At 71.0% G+C, this 15184-nt stretch overlaps 7 non-coding genes across 7 annotated transcripts; all 7 read left to right on the forward strand.

Moving 5' to 3' along the window:
* The first annotated feature begins 1966 nt into the window (after positions 1 to 1966).
* Positions 1967 to 2085, forward strand: LOC148161384 (5S ribosomal RNA). The gene has a single exon (XR_015767577.1). It is a non-coding gene; the product is annotated as a 5S ribosomal RNA (ribosomal RNA).
* A 2092-nt stretch (positions 2086 to 4177) lies between these two features.
* LOC148161385 (5S ribosomal RNA) lies at positions 4178 to 4296 on the forward strand. The gene has a single exon (XR_015767578.1). It is a non-coding gene; the product is annotated as a 5S ribosomal RNA (ribosomal RNA).
* Positions 4297 to 6244: 1948 nt separating this feature from the next.
* On the forward strand, positions 6245 to 6363 carry LOC148161386 (5S ribosomal RNA). The gene has a single exon (XR_015767617.1). It is a non-coding gene; the product is annotated as a 5S ribosomal RNA (ribosomal RNA).
* Positions 6364 to 8316: 1953 nt separating this feature from the next.
* LOC148161387 (5S ribosomal RNA) lies at positions 8317 to 8435 on the forward strand. The gene has a single exon (XR_015767579.1). It is a non-coding gene; the product is annotated as a 5S ribosomal RNA (ribosomal RNA).
* Positions 8436 to 10388: 1953 nt separating this feature from the next.
* Positions 10389 to 10507, forward strand: LOC148161388 (5S ribosomal RNA). The gene has a single exon (XR_015767580.1). It is a non-coding gene; the product is annotated as a 5S ribosomal RNA (ribosomal RNA).
* A 1949-nt stretch (positions 10508 to 12456) lies between these two features.
* LOC148161389 (5S ribosomal RNA) lies at positions 12457 to 12575 on the forward strand. The gene has a single exon (XR_015767618.1). It is a non-coding gene; the product is annotated as a 5S ribosomal RNA (ribosomal RNA).
* A 1953-nt stretch (positions 12576 to 14528) lies between these two features.
* LOC148161390 (5S ribosomal RNA) lies at positions 14529 to 14647 on the forward strand. The gene has a single exon (XR_015767582.1). It is a non-coding gene; the product is annotated as a 5S ribosomal RNA (ribosomal RNA).
* The last annotated feature ends 537 nt before the right edge of the window (positions 14648 to 15184 follow it).

Here is a 15184-nt window from a genome sequence, read left to right on the forward strand (position 1 = left end):
CGCACCGCCCCGCGGGTCCCGGGCCCGCTGCGGGTGCCGGCTGCACGGGCAAACGGCCGCCAGCCGGCCCTTCCACCTGCAAGCCACCACGCCCACGCCCACTTGAACAAGGGCGGGCTGGGGGGCGGCGGGGGCGGGTGGGTCGGGGGGAGGCGGCGGGTTCGGAGGGAGGTAAAGGGGGAGGGCGGCGAGGACCGCGGCGGGCTTGGGGCGCGGTGGGGGTGGGGCCGGGTGTGGGGGAGGGGTGTGGGGGAGAGGGTGGGCGTAGGGGGCGGGGTGGGGGTGGGGGTGGGGGTGGGGGAGGGGTGTGGGGGAGGGGGTGGGCGTAGGGGGCGCGGTGGGGGTGGGGCCGGGGGTGGGGGAGGGGTGTGGGGGAGGGGGTGGGCGTAGGGGGCGGGGTGGGGGTGGGGGTGGGGGTGGGAGCGCGTATGGGACGGCACCCCGGCCCGGCAGGCAGGCGTGCCCTTCCGAGGTCCCGCGCCTCGGGCCCTCATCCACCGAGTCACTGGCCATTCCCCTGGGCCGCCCCGAGTGCCCAGGCACACCGGGCAACCGGCCCCATCTTCTGCCTGGGCACGCCTCCACCTTCTCCCCAGCAGCCCTGGGCTGCGCTTCCACCCGGGCGGGCATTCCCCCCCTCCCGGCGGATCACCGTCCCTTTGCCCCCGGGCCGGGGGTCCCCGCTCCGTGTGGGCATGATACAAGATGGCCGACCGCCCGGGCCCTCACCCGTTGGCACCCGGGACCACCCGTTGACACCCGAGTCCGTGCTCAGTCTCCCCGCAACGGCGAAGCGAAGAGCGAGGCTCGCTCGCTCATCGACACGGCGGGACGGCGGCGCGCGGCGCCCGACGAGCAAAAGCGGCCCCCCAAGTCAAGGACGAGAGCATAGGAGAATGGCCCGTACGCGCCCAGGGCCACAGAGGGTCCCGGGCAGGAATGGGGGCAGAGCGGGTTTCCTGGAGACTGGGCTGCAAGTCCTCGGGCCCCGAGGAGCTCCTGGGCGCCCAAACCACGCCCAAGGACGACCACCCTCCCCGGGGCCAGCTTCCTCGCCAACACAGCCTCCTCCGTGTGTGTGTGTGTGTTTGTGTGTGTGTGTGTGTGTGTGTGTGTGTGTGTGTGTGTGTGTGTGTGTGGTGTGCTGTGGTGTGGTGTTCTGTGCTGTCCTGTGCTGTGCTGTGCTGTGCTGTGCTGTGTGCTGTGCCGTGTGTGTGGGCTGTGTGTCTGTTTCTGTCGGGGGCACCTGAGTCTGAGTCCCTGTGCACATCCAGGTCAGGGTCTGCGTGCGTCTGTCGTGCGGTCCGAGCGGGTCTGTGTGTTGGATGCTCTGTCTGTGTCTCCCCCTGTGTGTCTCTTCCTCTCTATCTACATCTCCCTCTCTCTGGGTCTCTGTCTTTCCCCGAGTGTCTGTGCGTTCGTCTGTGCCAGCCGTGCTCTCGAGTCTCTCAGTCGGGTCCTGGCGTCGGTGGGTGGGCGAGGGAAGGGTGGCGGAGGAAGGGCGATGGGGTTGGGCTGCTGAGGAGGGTCCCTGGCGGGCGCCGGTGGCTGGCGCTGGCTTTGAGCAAGGCGGGGTGGAGAGGCGGGAAGGCCTGGTGGCGGCCCTCGCTTGCCCTCGGGCGGAGGGTGGGGGACGGTGGGTGGGTGGGCGCGGAGAACACCGCGCGGGCCGCGCTCCCGGCGCCCCGACGCTCCCCTTTGCCATCTCGGGAGCCAGGCGGCGGTGGCGGCGGCGGCTGCCGGGACTGGAGAGTCCCCGTGCGGGAGAGTGCCTGGACTTTCGCGACAGGGGGGCGCTGCAGGCGCCCCCGTCCCCTGGGCCGGTTGGAAGGCAGGCAGGCGGGCAGGCAGGTGCAAGGCCCAGGGCAGGAGGGGGGGCGGGTGGGGAGTGAGGAGCGAAGAGCGGCAGGGCGCGGGTCGGGAGGCACAGAGCAGGCTCTTAGGGCGCCTAGTGGCAGCAGCTCACGTCTACGGCCATACCACCCTGAACGCGCCCGATCTCGTCTGATCTCGGAAGCTAAGCAGGGTCGGGCCTGGTTAGTACTTGGATGGGAGACCGCCTGGGAATACCGGGTGCTGTAGGCTTTTTTTCTTGGTCTTTTCTTGCCCCTTCGGCCTCCCTTGCCCTCCCTTTGCCGCCACAGCCCCCCCCCCCCCGCCTTACCCAGCAAGGCTTCCTCCAAACACCCCCTGGCCCCCGGCCCCTCGCCACGCGCGCACCGCCCCGCGGGTCCCGGGCCCGCTGCGGGTGCCGGCTGCACGGGCAAACGGCCGCCAGCCGGCCCTTCCACCTGCAAGCCACCACGCCCACGCCCACTTGAACAAGGGCGGGCTGGGGGGCGGCGGGGGCGGGTGGGTCGGGGGGAAGCGGCGGGTTCGGAGGGAGGTAAAGGGGGAGGGCGGCGAGGACCGCGGCGGGCTTGGGGCGCGGTGGGGGTGGGGCCGGGTGTGGGGGAGGGGTGTGGGGGAGAGGGTGGGCGTAGGGGGCGGGGTGGGGGTGGGGGTGGGGGTGGGGGAGGGGTGTGGGGGAGGGGGTGGGCGTAGGGGGCGCGGTGGGGGTGGGGCCGGGGGTGGGGGAGGGGTGTGGGGGAGGGGGTTGGCGTAGGGGGCGGGGTGGGGGTGGGGGTGGGGGTGGGAGCGCGTATGGGACGGCACCCCGGCCCGGCAGGCAGGCGTGCCCTTCCGAGGTCCCGCGCCTCGGGCCCTCATCCACCGAGTCACTGGCCATTCCCCTGGGCCGCCCCGAGTGCCCAGGCACACCGGGCAACCGGCCCCATCTTCTGCCTGGGCACGCCTCCACCTTCTCCCCAGCAGCCCTGGGCTGCGCTTCCACCCGGGCGGGCATTCCCCCCCTCCCGGCGGATCACCGTCCCTTTGCCCCCGGGCCGGGGGTCCCCGCTCCGTGTGGGCATGATATAAGATGCCCGACCGCCCGGGCCCTCACCCGTTGGCACCCGGGACCACCCGTTGACACCCGAGTCCGTGCTCAGTCTCCCCGCAACGGCGAAGCGACGAGCGAGGCTCGTTCGCTCATCGACACGGCGGGACGGCGGCGCGCGGCGCCCGACGAGCAAAAGCGGCCCCCCAAGTCAAGGACGAGAGCATAGGAGAATGGCCCGTACGCGCCCAGGGCCACAGAGGGTCCCGGGCAGGAATGGGAGCAGAGCGGGTTTCCTGGAGACTGGGCTGCAAGTCCTCGGGCCCCGAGGAGCTCCTGGGCGCCCAAACCACGCCCAAGGACGACCACCCTCCCCGGGGCCAGCTTCCTCGCCAACACAGCCTCCTCCGTGTGTGTGTGTGTGTTTGTGTGTGTGTGTGTGTGTGTGTGTGTGTGTGTGTGTGTGTGTGTGGTGTGCTGTGGTGTGGTGTTCTGTGCTGTCCTGTGCTGTGCTGTGCTGTGCTGTGCTGTGTGCTGTGCGGTGTGTGTGGGCTGTGTGTCTGTTTCTGTCGGGGGCACCTGAGTCTGAGTCCCTGTGCACATCCAGGTCAGGGTCTGCGTGCGTCTGTCGTGCGGTCCGAGCGGGTCTGTGTGTTGGATGCTCTGTCTGTGTCTCCCCCTGTGTGTCTCTTCCTCTCTATCTACATCTCCCTCTCTCTGGGTCTCTGTCTTTCCCCGAGTGTCTGTGCGTTCGTCTGTGCCAGCCGTGCTCTCGAGTCTCTCAGTCGGGTCCTGGCGTCGGTGGGTGGGCGAGGGAAGGGTGGCGGAGGAAGGGCGATGGGGTTGGGCTGCTGAGGAGGGTCCCTGGCGGGCGCCGGTGGCTGGCGCTGGCTTTGAGCAAGGCGGGGTGGAGAGGCGGGAAGGCCTGGTGGCGGCCCTCGCTTGCCCTCGGGCGGAGGGTGGGGGACGGTGGGTGGGTGGGCGCGGAGAACACCGCGCGGGCCGCGCTCCCGGCGCCCCGACGCTCCCCTTTGCCATCTCGGGAGCCAGGCGGTGGTGGCGGCGGCGGCTGCCGGGACTGGAGAGTCCCCGTGCGGGAGAGTGCCTGGAGTTTCGCGACAGGGGGGCGCTGCAGGCGCCCCCGTCCCCTGGGCCGGTTGGAAGGCAGGCAGGCGGGCAGGCAGGTGCAAGGCCCAGGGCAGGAGGGGGGGCGGGTGGGGAGTGAGGAGCGAAGAGAGGCAGGGCGCGGGTCGGGAGGCACAGAGCAGGCTCTTAGGGCGCCTAGTGGCAGCAGCTCACGTCTACGGCCATACCACCCTGAACGCGCCCGATCTCGTCTGATCTCGGAAGCTAAGCAGGGTCGGGCCTGGTTAGTACTTGGATGGGAGACCGCCTGGGAATACCGGGTGCTGTAGGCTTTTTTTCTTGGTCTTTTGTTGCCCCTTCGGCCTCCCTTCCCCTCCCTTTGCCGCCACAGCCCCCCCCCCCCGCCTTACCCAGCAAGGCTTCCTCCAAACACCCCCTGGCCCCCGGCCCCTCGCCACGCGCGCACCGCCCCGCGGGTCCCGGGCCCGCTGCGGGTGCCGGCTGCACGGGCAAACGACCGCCAGCCGGCCCTTCCACCTGCAAGCCACCACGCCCACGCCCACTTGAACAAGGGCGGGCTGGGGGGCGGCGGGGGCGGGTGGGTCGGGGGGAGGCGGCGGGTTCGGAGGGAGGTAAAGGGGGAGGGCGGCGAGGACCGCGGCGGGCTTGGGGCGCGGTGGGGGTGGGGCCGGGGGTGGGGGAGGGGTGTGGGGGAGGGGGTGGGCGTAGGGGGCGGGGTGGGGGTGGGGGTGGGGGTGGGAGCGCGTATGGGACGGCACCCCGGCCCGGCAGGCAGGCGTGCCCTTCCGAGGTCCCGCGCCTCGGGCCCTCATCCACCGAGTCACTGGCCATTCCCCTGGGCCGCCCCGAGTGCCCAGGCACACCGGGCAACCGGCCCCATCTTCTGCCTGGGCACGCCTCCACCTTCTCCCCAGCAGCCCTGGGCTGCGCTTCCACCCGGGCGGGCATTCCCCCCCTCCCGGCGGATCACCGTCCCTTTGCCCCCGGGCCGGGGGTCCCCGCTCCGTGTGGGCATGATACAAGATGGCCGACCGCCCGGGCCCTCACCCGTTGGCACCCGGGACCACCCGTTGACACCCGAGTCCGTGCTCAGTCTCCCCGCAACGGCGAAGCGAAGAGCGAGGCTCGTTCGCTCATCGACACGGCGGGACGGCGGCGCGCGGCGCCCGACGAGCAAAAGCGGCCCCCCAAGTCAAGGACGAGAGCATAGGAGAATGGCCCGTACGCGCCCAGGGCCACAGAGGGTCCCGGGCAGGAATGGGAGCAGAGCGGGTTTCCTGGAGACTGGGCTGCAAGTCCTCGGGCCCCGAGGAGCTCCTGGGCGCCCAAACCACGCCCAAGGACGACCACCCTCCCCGGGGCCAGCTTCCTCGCCAACACAGCCTCCTCGGTGTGTGTGTGTGTGTGTGTGTGTGTGTGTGTGTGTGTGTGTGTGTGGTGTGCTGTGGTGTGGTGTTCTGTGCTGTCCTGTGCTGTGCTGTGCTGTGCTGTGTGCTGTGCGGTGTGTGTGGGCTGTGTGTCTGTTTCTGTCGGGGGCACCTGAGTCTGAGTCCCTGTGCACATCCAGGTCAGGGTCTGCGTGCGTCTGTCGTGCGGTCCGAGCGGGTCTGTGTGTTGGATGCTCTGTCTGTGTCTCCCCCTGTGTGTCTCTTCCTCTCTATCTACATCTCCCTCTCTCTGGGTCTCTGTCTTTCCCCGAGTGTCTGTGCGTTCGTCTGTGCCAGCCGTGCTCTCGAGTCTGTCAGTCGGGTCCTGGCGTCGGTGGGTGGGCGAGGGAAGGGTGGCGGAGGAAGGGCGATGGGGTTGGGCTGCTGAGGAGGGTCCCTGGCGGGCGCCGGTGGCTGGCGCTGGCTTTGAGCAAGGCGGGGTGGAGAGGCGGGAAGGCCTGGTGGCGGCCCTCGCTTGCCCTCGGGCGGAGGGTGGGGGACGGTGGGTGGGTGGGCGCGGAGAACACCGCGCGGGCCGCGCTCCCGGCGCCCCGACGCTCCCCTTTGCCATCTCGGGAGCCAGGCGGCGGTGGCGGCGGCGGCTGCCGGGACTGGAGAGTCCCCGTGCGGGAGAGTGCCTGGACTTTCGCGACAGGGGGGCGCTGCAGGCGCCCCCGTCCCCTGGGCCGGTTGGAAGGCAGGCAGGCGGGCAGGCAGGTGCAAGGCCCAGGGCAGGAGGGGGGGCGGGTGGGGAGTGAGGAGCGAAGAGCGGCAGGGCGCGGGTCGGGAGGCACAGAGCAGGCTCTTAGGGCGCCTAGTGGCAGCAGCTCACGTCTACGGCCATACCACCCTGAACGCGCCCGATCTCGTCTGATCTCAGAAGCTAAGCAGGGTCGGGCCTGGTTAGTACTTGGATGGGAGACCGCCTGGGAATACCGGGTGCTGTAGGCTTTTTTTCTTGGTCTTTTCTTGCCCCTTCGGCCTCCCTTGCCCTCCCTTTGCCGCCACAGCCCCCCCCCCCCCGCCTTACCCAGCAAGGCTTCCTCCAAACACCCCCTGGCCCCCGGCCCCTCGCCACGCGCGCACCGCCCCGCGGGTCCCGGGCCCGCTGCGGGTGCCGGCTGCACGGGCAAACGGCCGCCAGCCGGCCCTTCCACCTGCAAGCCACCACGCCCACGCCCACTTGAACAAGGGCGGGCTGGGGGGCGGCGGGGGCGGGTGGGTCTGGGGGAGGCGGCGGGTTCGGAGGGAGGTAAAGGGGGAGGGCGGCGAGGACCGCGGCGGGCTTGGGGCGCGGTGGGGGTGGGGCCGGGGGTGGGGGAGGGGTGTGGGGGAGGGGGTGGGCGTAGGGGGCGGGGTGGGGGTGGGGATGGGGGTGGGAGCGCGTATGGGACGGCACCCCGGCCCGGCAGGCAGGCGTGCCCTTCCGAGGTCCCGCGCCTCGGGCCCTCATCCACCGAGTCACTGGCCATTCCCCTGGGCCGCCCCGAGTGCCCAGGCACACCGGGCAACCGGCCCCATCTTCTGCCTGGGCACGCCTCCACCTTCTCCCCAGCAGCCCTGGGCTGCGCTTCCACCCGGGCGGGCATTCCCCCCCTCCCGGCGGATCACCGTCCCTTTGCCCCCGGGCCGGGGGTCCCCGCTCCGTGTGGGCATGATACAAGATGGCCGACCGCCCGGGCCCTCACCCGTTGGCACCCGGGACCACCCGTTGACACCCGAGTCCGTGCTCAGTCTCCCCGCAACGGCGAAGCGAAGAGCGAGGCTCGTTCGCTCATCGACACGGCGGGACGGCGGCGCGCGGCGCCCGACGAGCAAAAGCGGCCCCCCAAGTCAAGGACGAGAGCATAGGAGAATGGCCCGTACGCGCCCAGGGCCACAGAGGGTCCCGGGCAGGAATGGGAGCAGAGCGGGTTTCCTGGAGACTGGGCTGCAAGTCCTCGGGCCCCGAGGAGCTCCTGGGCGCCCAAACCACGCCCAAGGACGACCACCCTCCCCGGGGCCAGCTTCCTCGCCAACACAGCCTCCTCCGTGTGTGTGTGTGTGTGTGTGTGTGTGTGTGTGTGTGTGTGTGTGTGTGTGGTGTGCTGTGGTGTGGTGTTCTGTGCTGTCCTGTGCTGTGCTGTGCTGTGCTGTGTGCTGTGCGGTGTGTGTGGGCTGTGTGTCTGTTTCTGTCTGGGGCACCTGAGTCTGAGTCCCTGTGCACATCCAGGTCAGGGTCTGCGTGCGTCTGTCGTGCGGTCCGAGCGGGTCTGTGTGTTGGATGCTCTGTCTGTGTCTCCCCCTGTGTGTCTCTTCCTCTCTATCTACATCTCCCTCTCTCTGGGTCTCTGTCTTTCCCCGAGTGTCTGTGCGTTCGTCTGTGCCAGCCGTGCTCTCGAGTCTCTCAGTCGGGTCCTGGCGTCGGTGGGTGGGCGAGGGAAGGGTGGCGGAGGAAGGGCGATGGGGTTGGGCTGCTGAGGAGGGTCCCTGGCGGGCGCCGGTGGCTGGCGCTGGCTTTGAGCAAGGCGGGGTGGAGAGGCGGGAAGGCCTGGTGGCGGCCCTCGCTTGCCCTCGGGCGGAGGGTGGGGGACGGTGGGTGGGTGGGCGCGGAGAACACCGCGCGGGCCGCGCTCCCGGCGCCCCGACGCTCCCCTTTGCCATCTCGGGAGCCAGGCGGCGGTGGCGGCGGCGGCTGCCGGGACTGGAGAGTCCCCGTGCGGGAGAGTGCCTGGACTTTCGCGACAGGGGGGCGCTGCAGGCGCCCCCGTCCCCTGGGCCGGTTGGAAGGCAGGCAGGCGGGCAGGCAGGTGCAAGGCCCAGGGCAGGAGGGGGGGCGGGTGGGGAGTGAGGAGCGAAGAGCGGCAGGGCGCGGGTCGGGAGGCACAGAGCAGGCTCTTAGGGCGCCTAGTGGCAGCAGCTCACGTCTACGGCCATACCACCCTGAACGCGCCCGATCTCGTCTGATCTCGGAAGCTAAGCAGGGTCGGGCCTGGTTAGTACTTGGATGGGAGACCGCCTGGGAATACCGGGTGCTGTAGGCTTTTTTTCTTGGTCTTTTCTTGCCCCTTCGGCCTCCCTTGCCCTCCCTTTGCCGCCACAGCCCCCCCCCCCGCCTTACCCAGCAAGGCTTCCTCCAAACACCCCCTGGCCCCCGGCCCCTCGCCACGCGCGCACCGCCCCGCGGGTCCCGGGCCCGCTGCGGGTGCCGGCTGCACGGGCAAACGGCCGCCAGCCGGCCCTTCCACCTGCAAGCCACCACGCCCACGCCCACTTGAACAAGGGCGGGCTGGGGGGCGGCGGGGGCGGGTGGGTCGGGGGGAGGCGGCGGGTTCGGAGGGAGGTAAAGGGGGAGGGCGGCGAGGACCGCGGCGGGCTTGGGGCGCGGTGGGGGTGGGGCCGGGGGTGGGGGAGGGGTGTGGGGGAGGGGGTGGGCGTAGGGGGCGGGGTGGGGGTGGGGGTGGGGGTGGGAGCGCGTATGGGACGGCACCCCGGCCCGGCAGGCAGGCGTGCCCTTCCGAGGTCCCGCGCCTCGGGCCCTCATCCACCGAGTCACTGGGCATTCCCCTGGGCCGCCCCGAGTGCCCAGGCACACCGGGCAACCGGCCCCATCTTCTGCCTGGGCACGCCTCCACCTTCTCCCCAGCAGCCCTGGGCTGCGCTTCCACCCGGGCGGGCATTCCCCCCCTCCCGGCGGATCACCGTCCCTTTGCCCCCGGGCCGGGGGTCCCCGCTCCGTGTGGGCATGATACAAGATGGCCGACCGCCCGGGCCCTCACCCGTTGGCACCCGGGACCACCCGTTGACACCCGAGTCCGTGCTCAGTCTCCCCGCAACGGCGAAGCGAAGAGCGAGGCTCGTTCGCTCATCGACACGGCGGGACGGCGGCGCGCGGCGCCCGACGAGCAAAAGCGGCCCCCCAAGTCAAGGACGAGAGCATAGGAGAATGGCCCGTACGCGCCCAGGGCCACAGAGGGTCCCGGGCAGGAATGGGAGCAGAGCGGGTTTCCTGGAGACTGGGCTGCAAGTCCTCGGGCCCCGAGGAGCTCCTGGGCGCCCAAACCACGCCCAAGGACGACCACCCTCCCCGGGGCCAGCTTCCTCGCCAACACAGCCTCCTCCGTGTGTGTGTGTGTGTGTGTGTGTGTCTGTGTGTGTGTGTGTGTGTGTGGTGTGCTGTGGTGTGGTGTTCTGTGCTGTCCTGTGCTGTGCTGTGCTGTGCTGTGCTGTGTGCTGTGCGGTGTGTGTGGGCTGTGTGTCTGTTTCTGTCGGGGGCACCTGAGTCTGAGTCCCTGTGCACATCCAGGTCAGGGTCTGCGTGCGTCTGTCGTGCGGTCCGAGCGGGTCTGTGTGTTGGATGCTCTGTCTGTGTCTCCCCCTGTGTGTCTCTTCCTCTCTATCTACATCTCCCTCTCTCTGGGTCTCTGTCTTTCCCCGAGTGTCTGTGCGTTCGTCTGTGCCAGCCGTGCTCTCGAGTCTCTCAGTCGGGTCCTGGCGTCGGTGGGTGGGCGAGGGAAGGGTGGCGGAGGAAGGGCGATGGGGTTGGGCTGCTGAGGAGGGTCCCTGGCGGGCGCCGGTGGCTGGCGCTGGCTTTGAGCAAGGCGGGGTGGAGAGGCGGGAAGGCCTGGTGGCGGCCCTCGCTTGCCCTCGGGCGGAGGGTGGGGGACGGTGGGTGGGTGGGCGCGGAGAACACCGCGCGGGCCGCGCTCCCGGCGCCCCGACGCTCCCCTTTGCCATCTCGGGAGCCAGGCGGCGGTGGCGGCGGCGGCTGCCGGGACTGGAGAGTCCCCGTGCGGGAGAGTGCCTGGACTTTCGCGACAGGGGGGCGCTGCAGGCGCCCCCGTCCCCTGGGCCGGTTGGAAGGCAGGCAGGCGGGCAGGCAGGTGCAAGGCCCAGGGCAGGAGGGGGGCGGGTGGGGAGTGAGGAGCGAAGAGCGGCAGGGCGCGGGTCGGGAGGCACAGAGCAGGCTCTTAGGGCGCCTAGTGGCAGCAGCTCACGTCTACGGCCATACCACCCTGAACGCGCCCGATCTCGTCTGATCTCGGAAGCTAAGCAGGGTCGGGCCTGGTTAGTACTTGGATGGGAGACCGCCTGGGAATACCGGGTGCTGTAGGCTTTTTTTCTTGGTCTTTTCTTGCCCCTTCGGCCTCCCTTGCCCTCCCTTTGCCGCCACAGCCCCCCCCCCCCCGCCTTACCCAGCAAGGCTTCCTCCAAACACGCCCTGGCCCCCGGCCCCTCGCCACGCGCGCACCGCCCCGCGGGTCCCGGGCCCGCTGCGGGTGCCGGCTGCACGGGCAAACGGCCGCCAGCCGGCCCTTCCACCTGCAAGCCACCACGCCCACGCCCACTTGAACAAGGGCGGGCTGGGGGGCGGCGGGGGCGGGTGGGTCGGGGGGAGGCGGCGGGTTCGGAGGGAGGTAAAGGGGGAGGGCGGCGAGGACCGCGGCGGGCTTGGGGCGCGGTGGGGGTGGGGCCGGGGGTGGGGGAGGGGTGTGGGGGAGGGGGTGGGCGTAGGGGGCGGGGTGGGGGTGGGGGTGGGGGTGGGAGCGCGTATGGGACGGCACCCCGGCCCGGCAGGCAGGCGTGCCCTTCCGAGGTCCCGCGCCTCGGGCCCTCATCCACCGAGTCACTGGCCATTCCCCTGGGCCGCCCCGAGTGCCCAGGCACACCGGGCAACCGGCCCCATCTTCTGCCTGGGCACGCCTCCACCTTCTCCCCAGCAGCCCTGGGCTGCGCTTCCACCCGGGCGGGCATTCCCCCCCTCCCGGCGGATCACCGTCCCTTTGCCCCCGGGCCGGGGGTCCCCGCTCCGTGTGGGCATGATACAAGATGGCCGACCGCCCGGGCCCTCACCCGTTGGCACCCGGGACCACCCGTTGACACCCGAGTCCGTGCTCAGTCTCCCCGCAACGGCGAAGCGAAGAGCGAGGCTCGTTCGCTCATCGACACGGCGGGACGGCGGCGCGCGGCGCCCGACGAGCAAAAGCGGCCCCCCAAGTCAAGGACGAGAGCATAGGAGAATGGCCCGTACGCGCCCAGGGCCACAGAGGGTCCCGGGCAGGAATGGGAGCAGAGCGGGTTTCCTGGAGACTGGGCTGCAAGTCCTCGGGCCCCGAGGAGCTCCTGGGCGCCCAAACCACGCCCAAGGACGACCACCCTCCCCGGGGCCAGCTTCCTCGCCAACACAGCCTCCTCCGTGTGTGTGTGTGTGTGTGTGTGTGTGTGTGTGTGTGTGTGTGTGTGTGTGTGGTGTGCTGTGGTGTGGTGTTCTGTCCTGTGCTGTGCTGTGCTGTGCTGTGTGCTGTGCGGTGTGTGTGGGCTGTGTGTCTGTTTCTGTCGGGGGCACCTGAGTCTGAGTCCCTGTGCACATCCAGCTCAGGGTCTGCGTGCGTCTGTCGTGCGGTCCGAGCGGGTCTGTGTGTTGGATGCTCTGTCTGTGTCTCCCCCTGTGTGTCTCTTCCTCTCTATCTACATCTCCCTCTCTCTGGGTCTCTGTCTTTCCCCGAGTGTCTGTGCGTTCGTCTGTGCCAGCCGTGCTCTCGAGTCTCTCAGTCGGGTCCTGGCGTCGGTGGGTGGGCGAGGGAAGGGTGGCGGAGGAAGGGCGATGGGGTTGGGCTGCTGAGGAGGGTCCCTGGCGGGCGCCGGTGGCTGGCGCTGGCTTTGAGCAAGGCGGGGTGGAGAGGCGGAAGGCCTGGTGGCGGCCCTCGCTTGCCCTCGGGCGGAGGGTGGGGGACGGTGGGTGGGTGGGCGCGGAGAACACCGCGCGGGCCGCGCTCCCGGCGCCCCGACGCTCCCCTTTGCCATCTCGGGAGCCAGGCGGCGGTGGCGGCGGCGGCTGCCGGGACTGGAGAGTCCCCGTGCGGGAGAGTGCCTGGACTTTCGCGACAGGGGGGCGCTGCAGGCGCCCCCGTCCCCTGGGCCGGTTGGAAGGCAGGCAGGCGGGCAGGCAGGTGCAAGGCCCAGGGCAGGAGGGGGGGCGGGTGGGGAGTGAGGAGCGAAGAGCGGCAGGGCGCGGGTCGGGAGGCACAGAGCAGGCTCTTAGGGCGCCTAGTGGCAGCAGCTCACGTCTACGGCCATACCACCCTGAACGCGCCCGATCTCGTCTGATCTCAGAAGCTAAGCAGGGTCGGGCCTGGTTAGTACTTGGATGGGAGACCGCCTGGGAATACCGGGTGCTGTAGGCTTTTTTTCTTGGTCTTTTCTTGCCCCTTCGGCCTCCCTTGCCCTCCCTTTGCCGCCACAGCCCCCCCCCCCCCGCCTTACCCAGCAAGGCTTCCTCCAAACACCCCCTGGCCCCCGGCCCCTCGCCACGCGCGCACCGCCCCGCGGGTCCCGGGCCCGCTGCGGGTGCCGGCTGCACGGGCAAACGGCCGCCAGCCGGCCCTTCCACCTGCAAGCCACCACGCCCACGCCCACTTGAACAAGGGCGGGCTGGGGGGCGGCGGGGGCGGGTGGGTCTGGGGGAGGCGGCGGGTTCGGAGGGAGGTAAAGGGGGAGGGCGGCGAGGACCGCGGCGGGCTTGGGGCGCGGTGGGGGTGGGGCCGGGGGTGGGGGAGGGGTGTGGGGGAGGGGGTGGGCGTAGGGGGCGGGGTGGGGGTGGGGATGGGGGTGGGAGCGCGTATGGGACGGCACCCCGGCCCGGCAGGCAGGCGTGCCCTTCCGAGGTCCCGCGCCTCGGGCCCTCATCCACCGAGTCACTGGCCATTCCCCTGGGCCGCCCCGAGTGCCCAGGCACACCGGGCAACCGGCCCCATCTTCTGCCTGGGCACGCCTCCACCTTCTCCCCAGCAGCCCTGGGCTGCGCTTCCACCCGGGCGGGCATTCCCCCCCTCCCGGCGGATCACCGTCCCTTTGCCCCCGGGCCGGGGGTCCCCGCTCCGTGTGGGCATGATACAAGATGGCCGACCGCCCGGGCCCTCACCCGTTGGCACCCGGGACCACCCGTTGACACCCGAGTCCGTGCTCAGTCTCCCCGCAACGGCGAAGCGAAGAGCGAGGCTCGTTCGCTCATCGACACGGCGGGACGGCGGCGCGCGGCGCCCGACGAGCAAAAGCGGCCCCCCAAGTCAAGGACGAGAGCATAGGAGAATGGCCCGTACGCGCCCAGGGCCACAGAGGGTCCCGGGCAGGAATGGGAGCAGAGCGGGTTTCCTGGAGACTGGGCTGCAAGTCCTCGGGCCCCGAGGAGCTCCTGGGCGCCCAAACCACGCCCAAGGACGACCACCCTCCCCGGGGCCAGCTTCCTCGCCAACACAGCCTCCTCCGTGTGTGTGTGTGTGTGTGTGTGTGTGTGTGTGTGTGTGTGTGTGTGTGTGGTGTGCTGTGGTGTGGTGTTCTGTGCTGTCCTGTGCTGTGCTGTGCTGTGCTGTGTGCTGTGCGGTGTGTGTGGGCTGTGTGTCTGTTTCTGTCTGGGGCACCTGAGTCTGAGTCCCTGTGCACATCCAGGTCAGGGTCTGCGTGCGTCTGTCGTGCGGTCCGAGCGGGTCTGTGTGTTGGATGCTCTGTCTGTGTCTCCCCCTGTGTGTCTCTTCCTCTCTATCTACATCTCCCTCTCTCTGGGTCTCTGTCTTTCCCCGAGTGTCTGTGCGTTCGTCTGTGCCAGCCGTGCTCTCGAGTCTCTCAGTCGGGTCCTGGCGTCGGTGGGTGGGCGAGGGAAGGGTGGCGGAGGAAGGGCGATGGGGTTGGGCTGCTGAGGAGGGTCCCTGGCGGGCGCCGGTGGCTGGCGCTGGCTTTGAGCAAGGCGGGGTGGAGAGGCGGGAAGGCCTGGTGGCGGCCCTCGCTTGCCCTCGGGCGGAGGGTGGGGGACGGTGGGTGGGTGGGCGCGGAGAACACCGCGCGGGCCGCGCTCCCGGCGCCCCGACGCTCCCCTTTGCCATCTCGGGAGCCAGGCGGCGGTGGCGGCGGCGGCTGCCGGGACTGGAGAGTCCCCGTGCGGGAGAGTGCCTGGACTTTCGCGACAGGGGGGCGCTGCAGGCGCCCCCGTCCCCTGGGCCGGTTGGAAGGCAGGCAGGCGGGCAGGCAGGTGCAAGGCCCAGGGCAGGAGGGGGGGCGGGTGGGGAGTGAGGAGCGAAGAGCGGCAGGGCGCGGGTCGGGAGGCACAGAGCAGGCTCTTAGGGCGCCTAGTGGCAGCAGCTCACGTCTACGGCCATACCACCCTGAACGCGCCCGATCTCGTCTGATCTCGGAAGCTAAGCAGGGTCGGGCCTGGTTAGTACTTGGATGGGAGACCGCCTGGGAATACCGGGTGCTGTAGGCTTTTTTTCTTGGTCTTTTCTTGCCCCTTCGGCCTCCCTTGCCCTCCCTTTGCCGCCACAGCCCCCCCCCCCGCCTTACCCAGCAAGGCTTCCTCCAAACACCCCCTGGCCCCCGGCCCCTCGCCACGCGCGCACCGCCCCGCGGGTCCCGGGCCCGCTGCGGGTGCCGGCTGCACGGGCAAACGGCCGCCAGCCGGCCCTTCCACCTGCAAGCCACCACGCCCACGCCCACTTGAACAAGGGCGGGCTGGGGGGCGGCGGGGGCGGGTGGGTCGGGGGGAGGCGGCGGGTTCGGAGGGAGGTAAAGGGGGAGGGCGGCGAGGACCGCGGCGGGCTTGGGGCGCGGTGGGGGTGGGGCCGGGGGTGGGGGAGGGGTGTGGGGGAGGGGGTGGGCGTAGGGGGCGGGGTGGGGGTGGGGGTGGGGGTGGGAGCGCGTATGGGACGGCACCCCGGCCCGGCAGGCAGGCGTGCCCTTCCGAGGTCCCGCGCCTCGGGCCCTCATCCACCGAGTCACTGGGCATTCCCCTGGGCCGCCCCGA

The sequence above is a fragment of the Eumetopias jubatus genome, unplaced genomic scaffold, assembly GCF_037043125.1.
Source record: "Eumetopias jubatus isolate StellerSeaLion01/CBP00866 unplaced genomic scaffold, mEumJub1_p1.0 scaffold_187, whole genome shotgun sequence".
Taxonomy (NCBI): domain Eukaryota; kingdom Metazoa; phylum Chordata; class Mammalia; order Carnivora; family Otariidae; genus Eumetopias; species Eumetopias jubatus.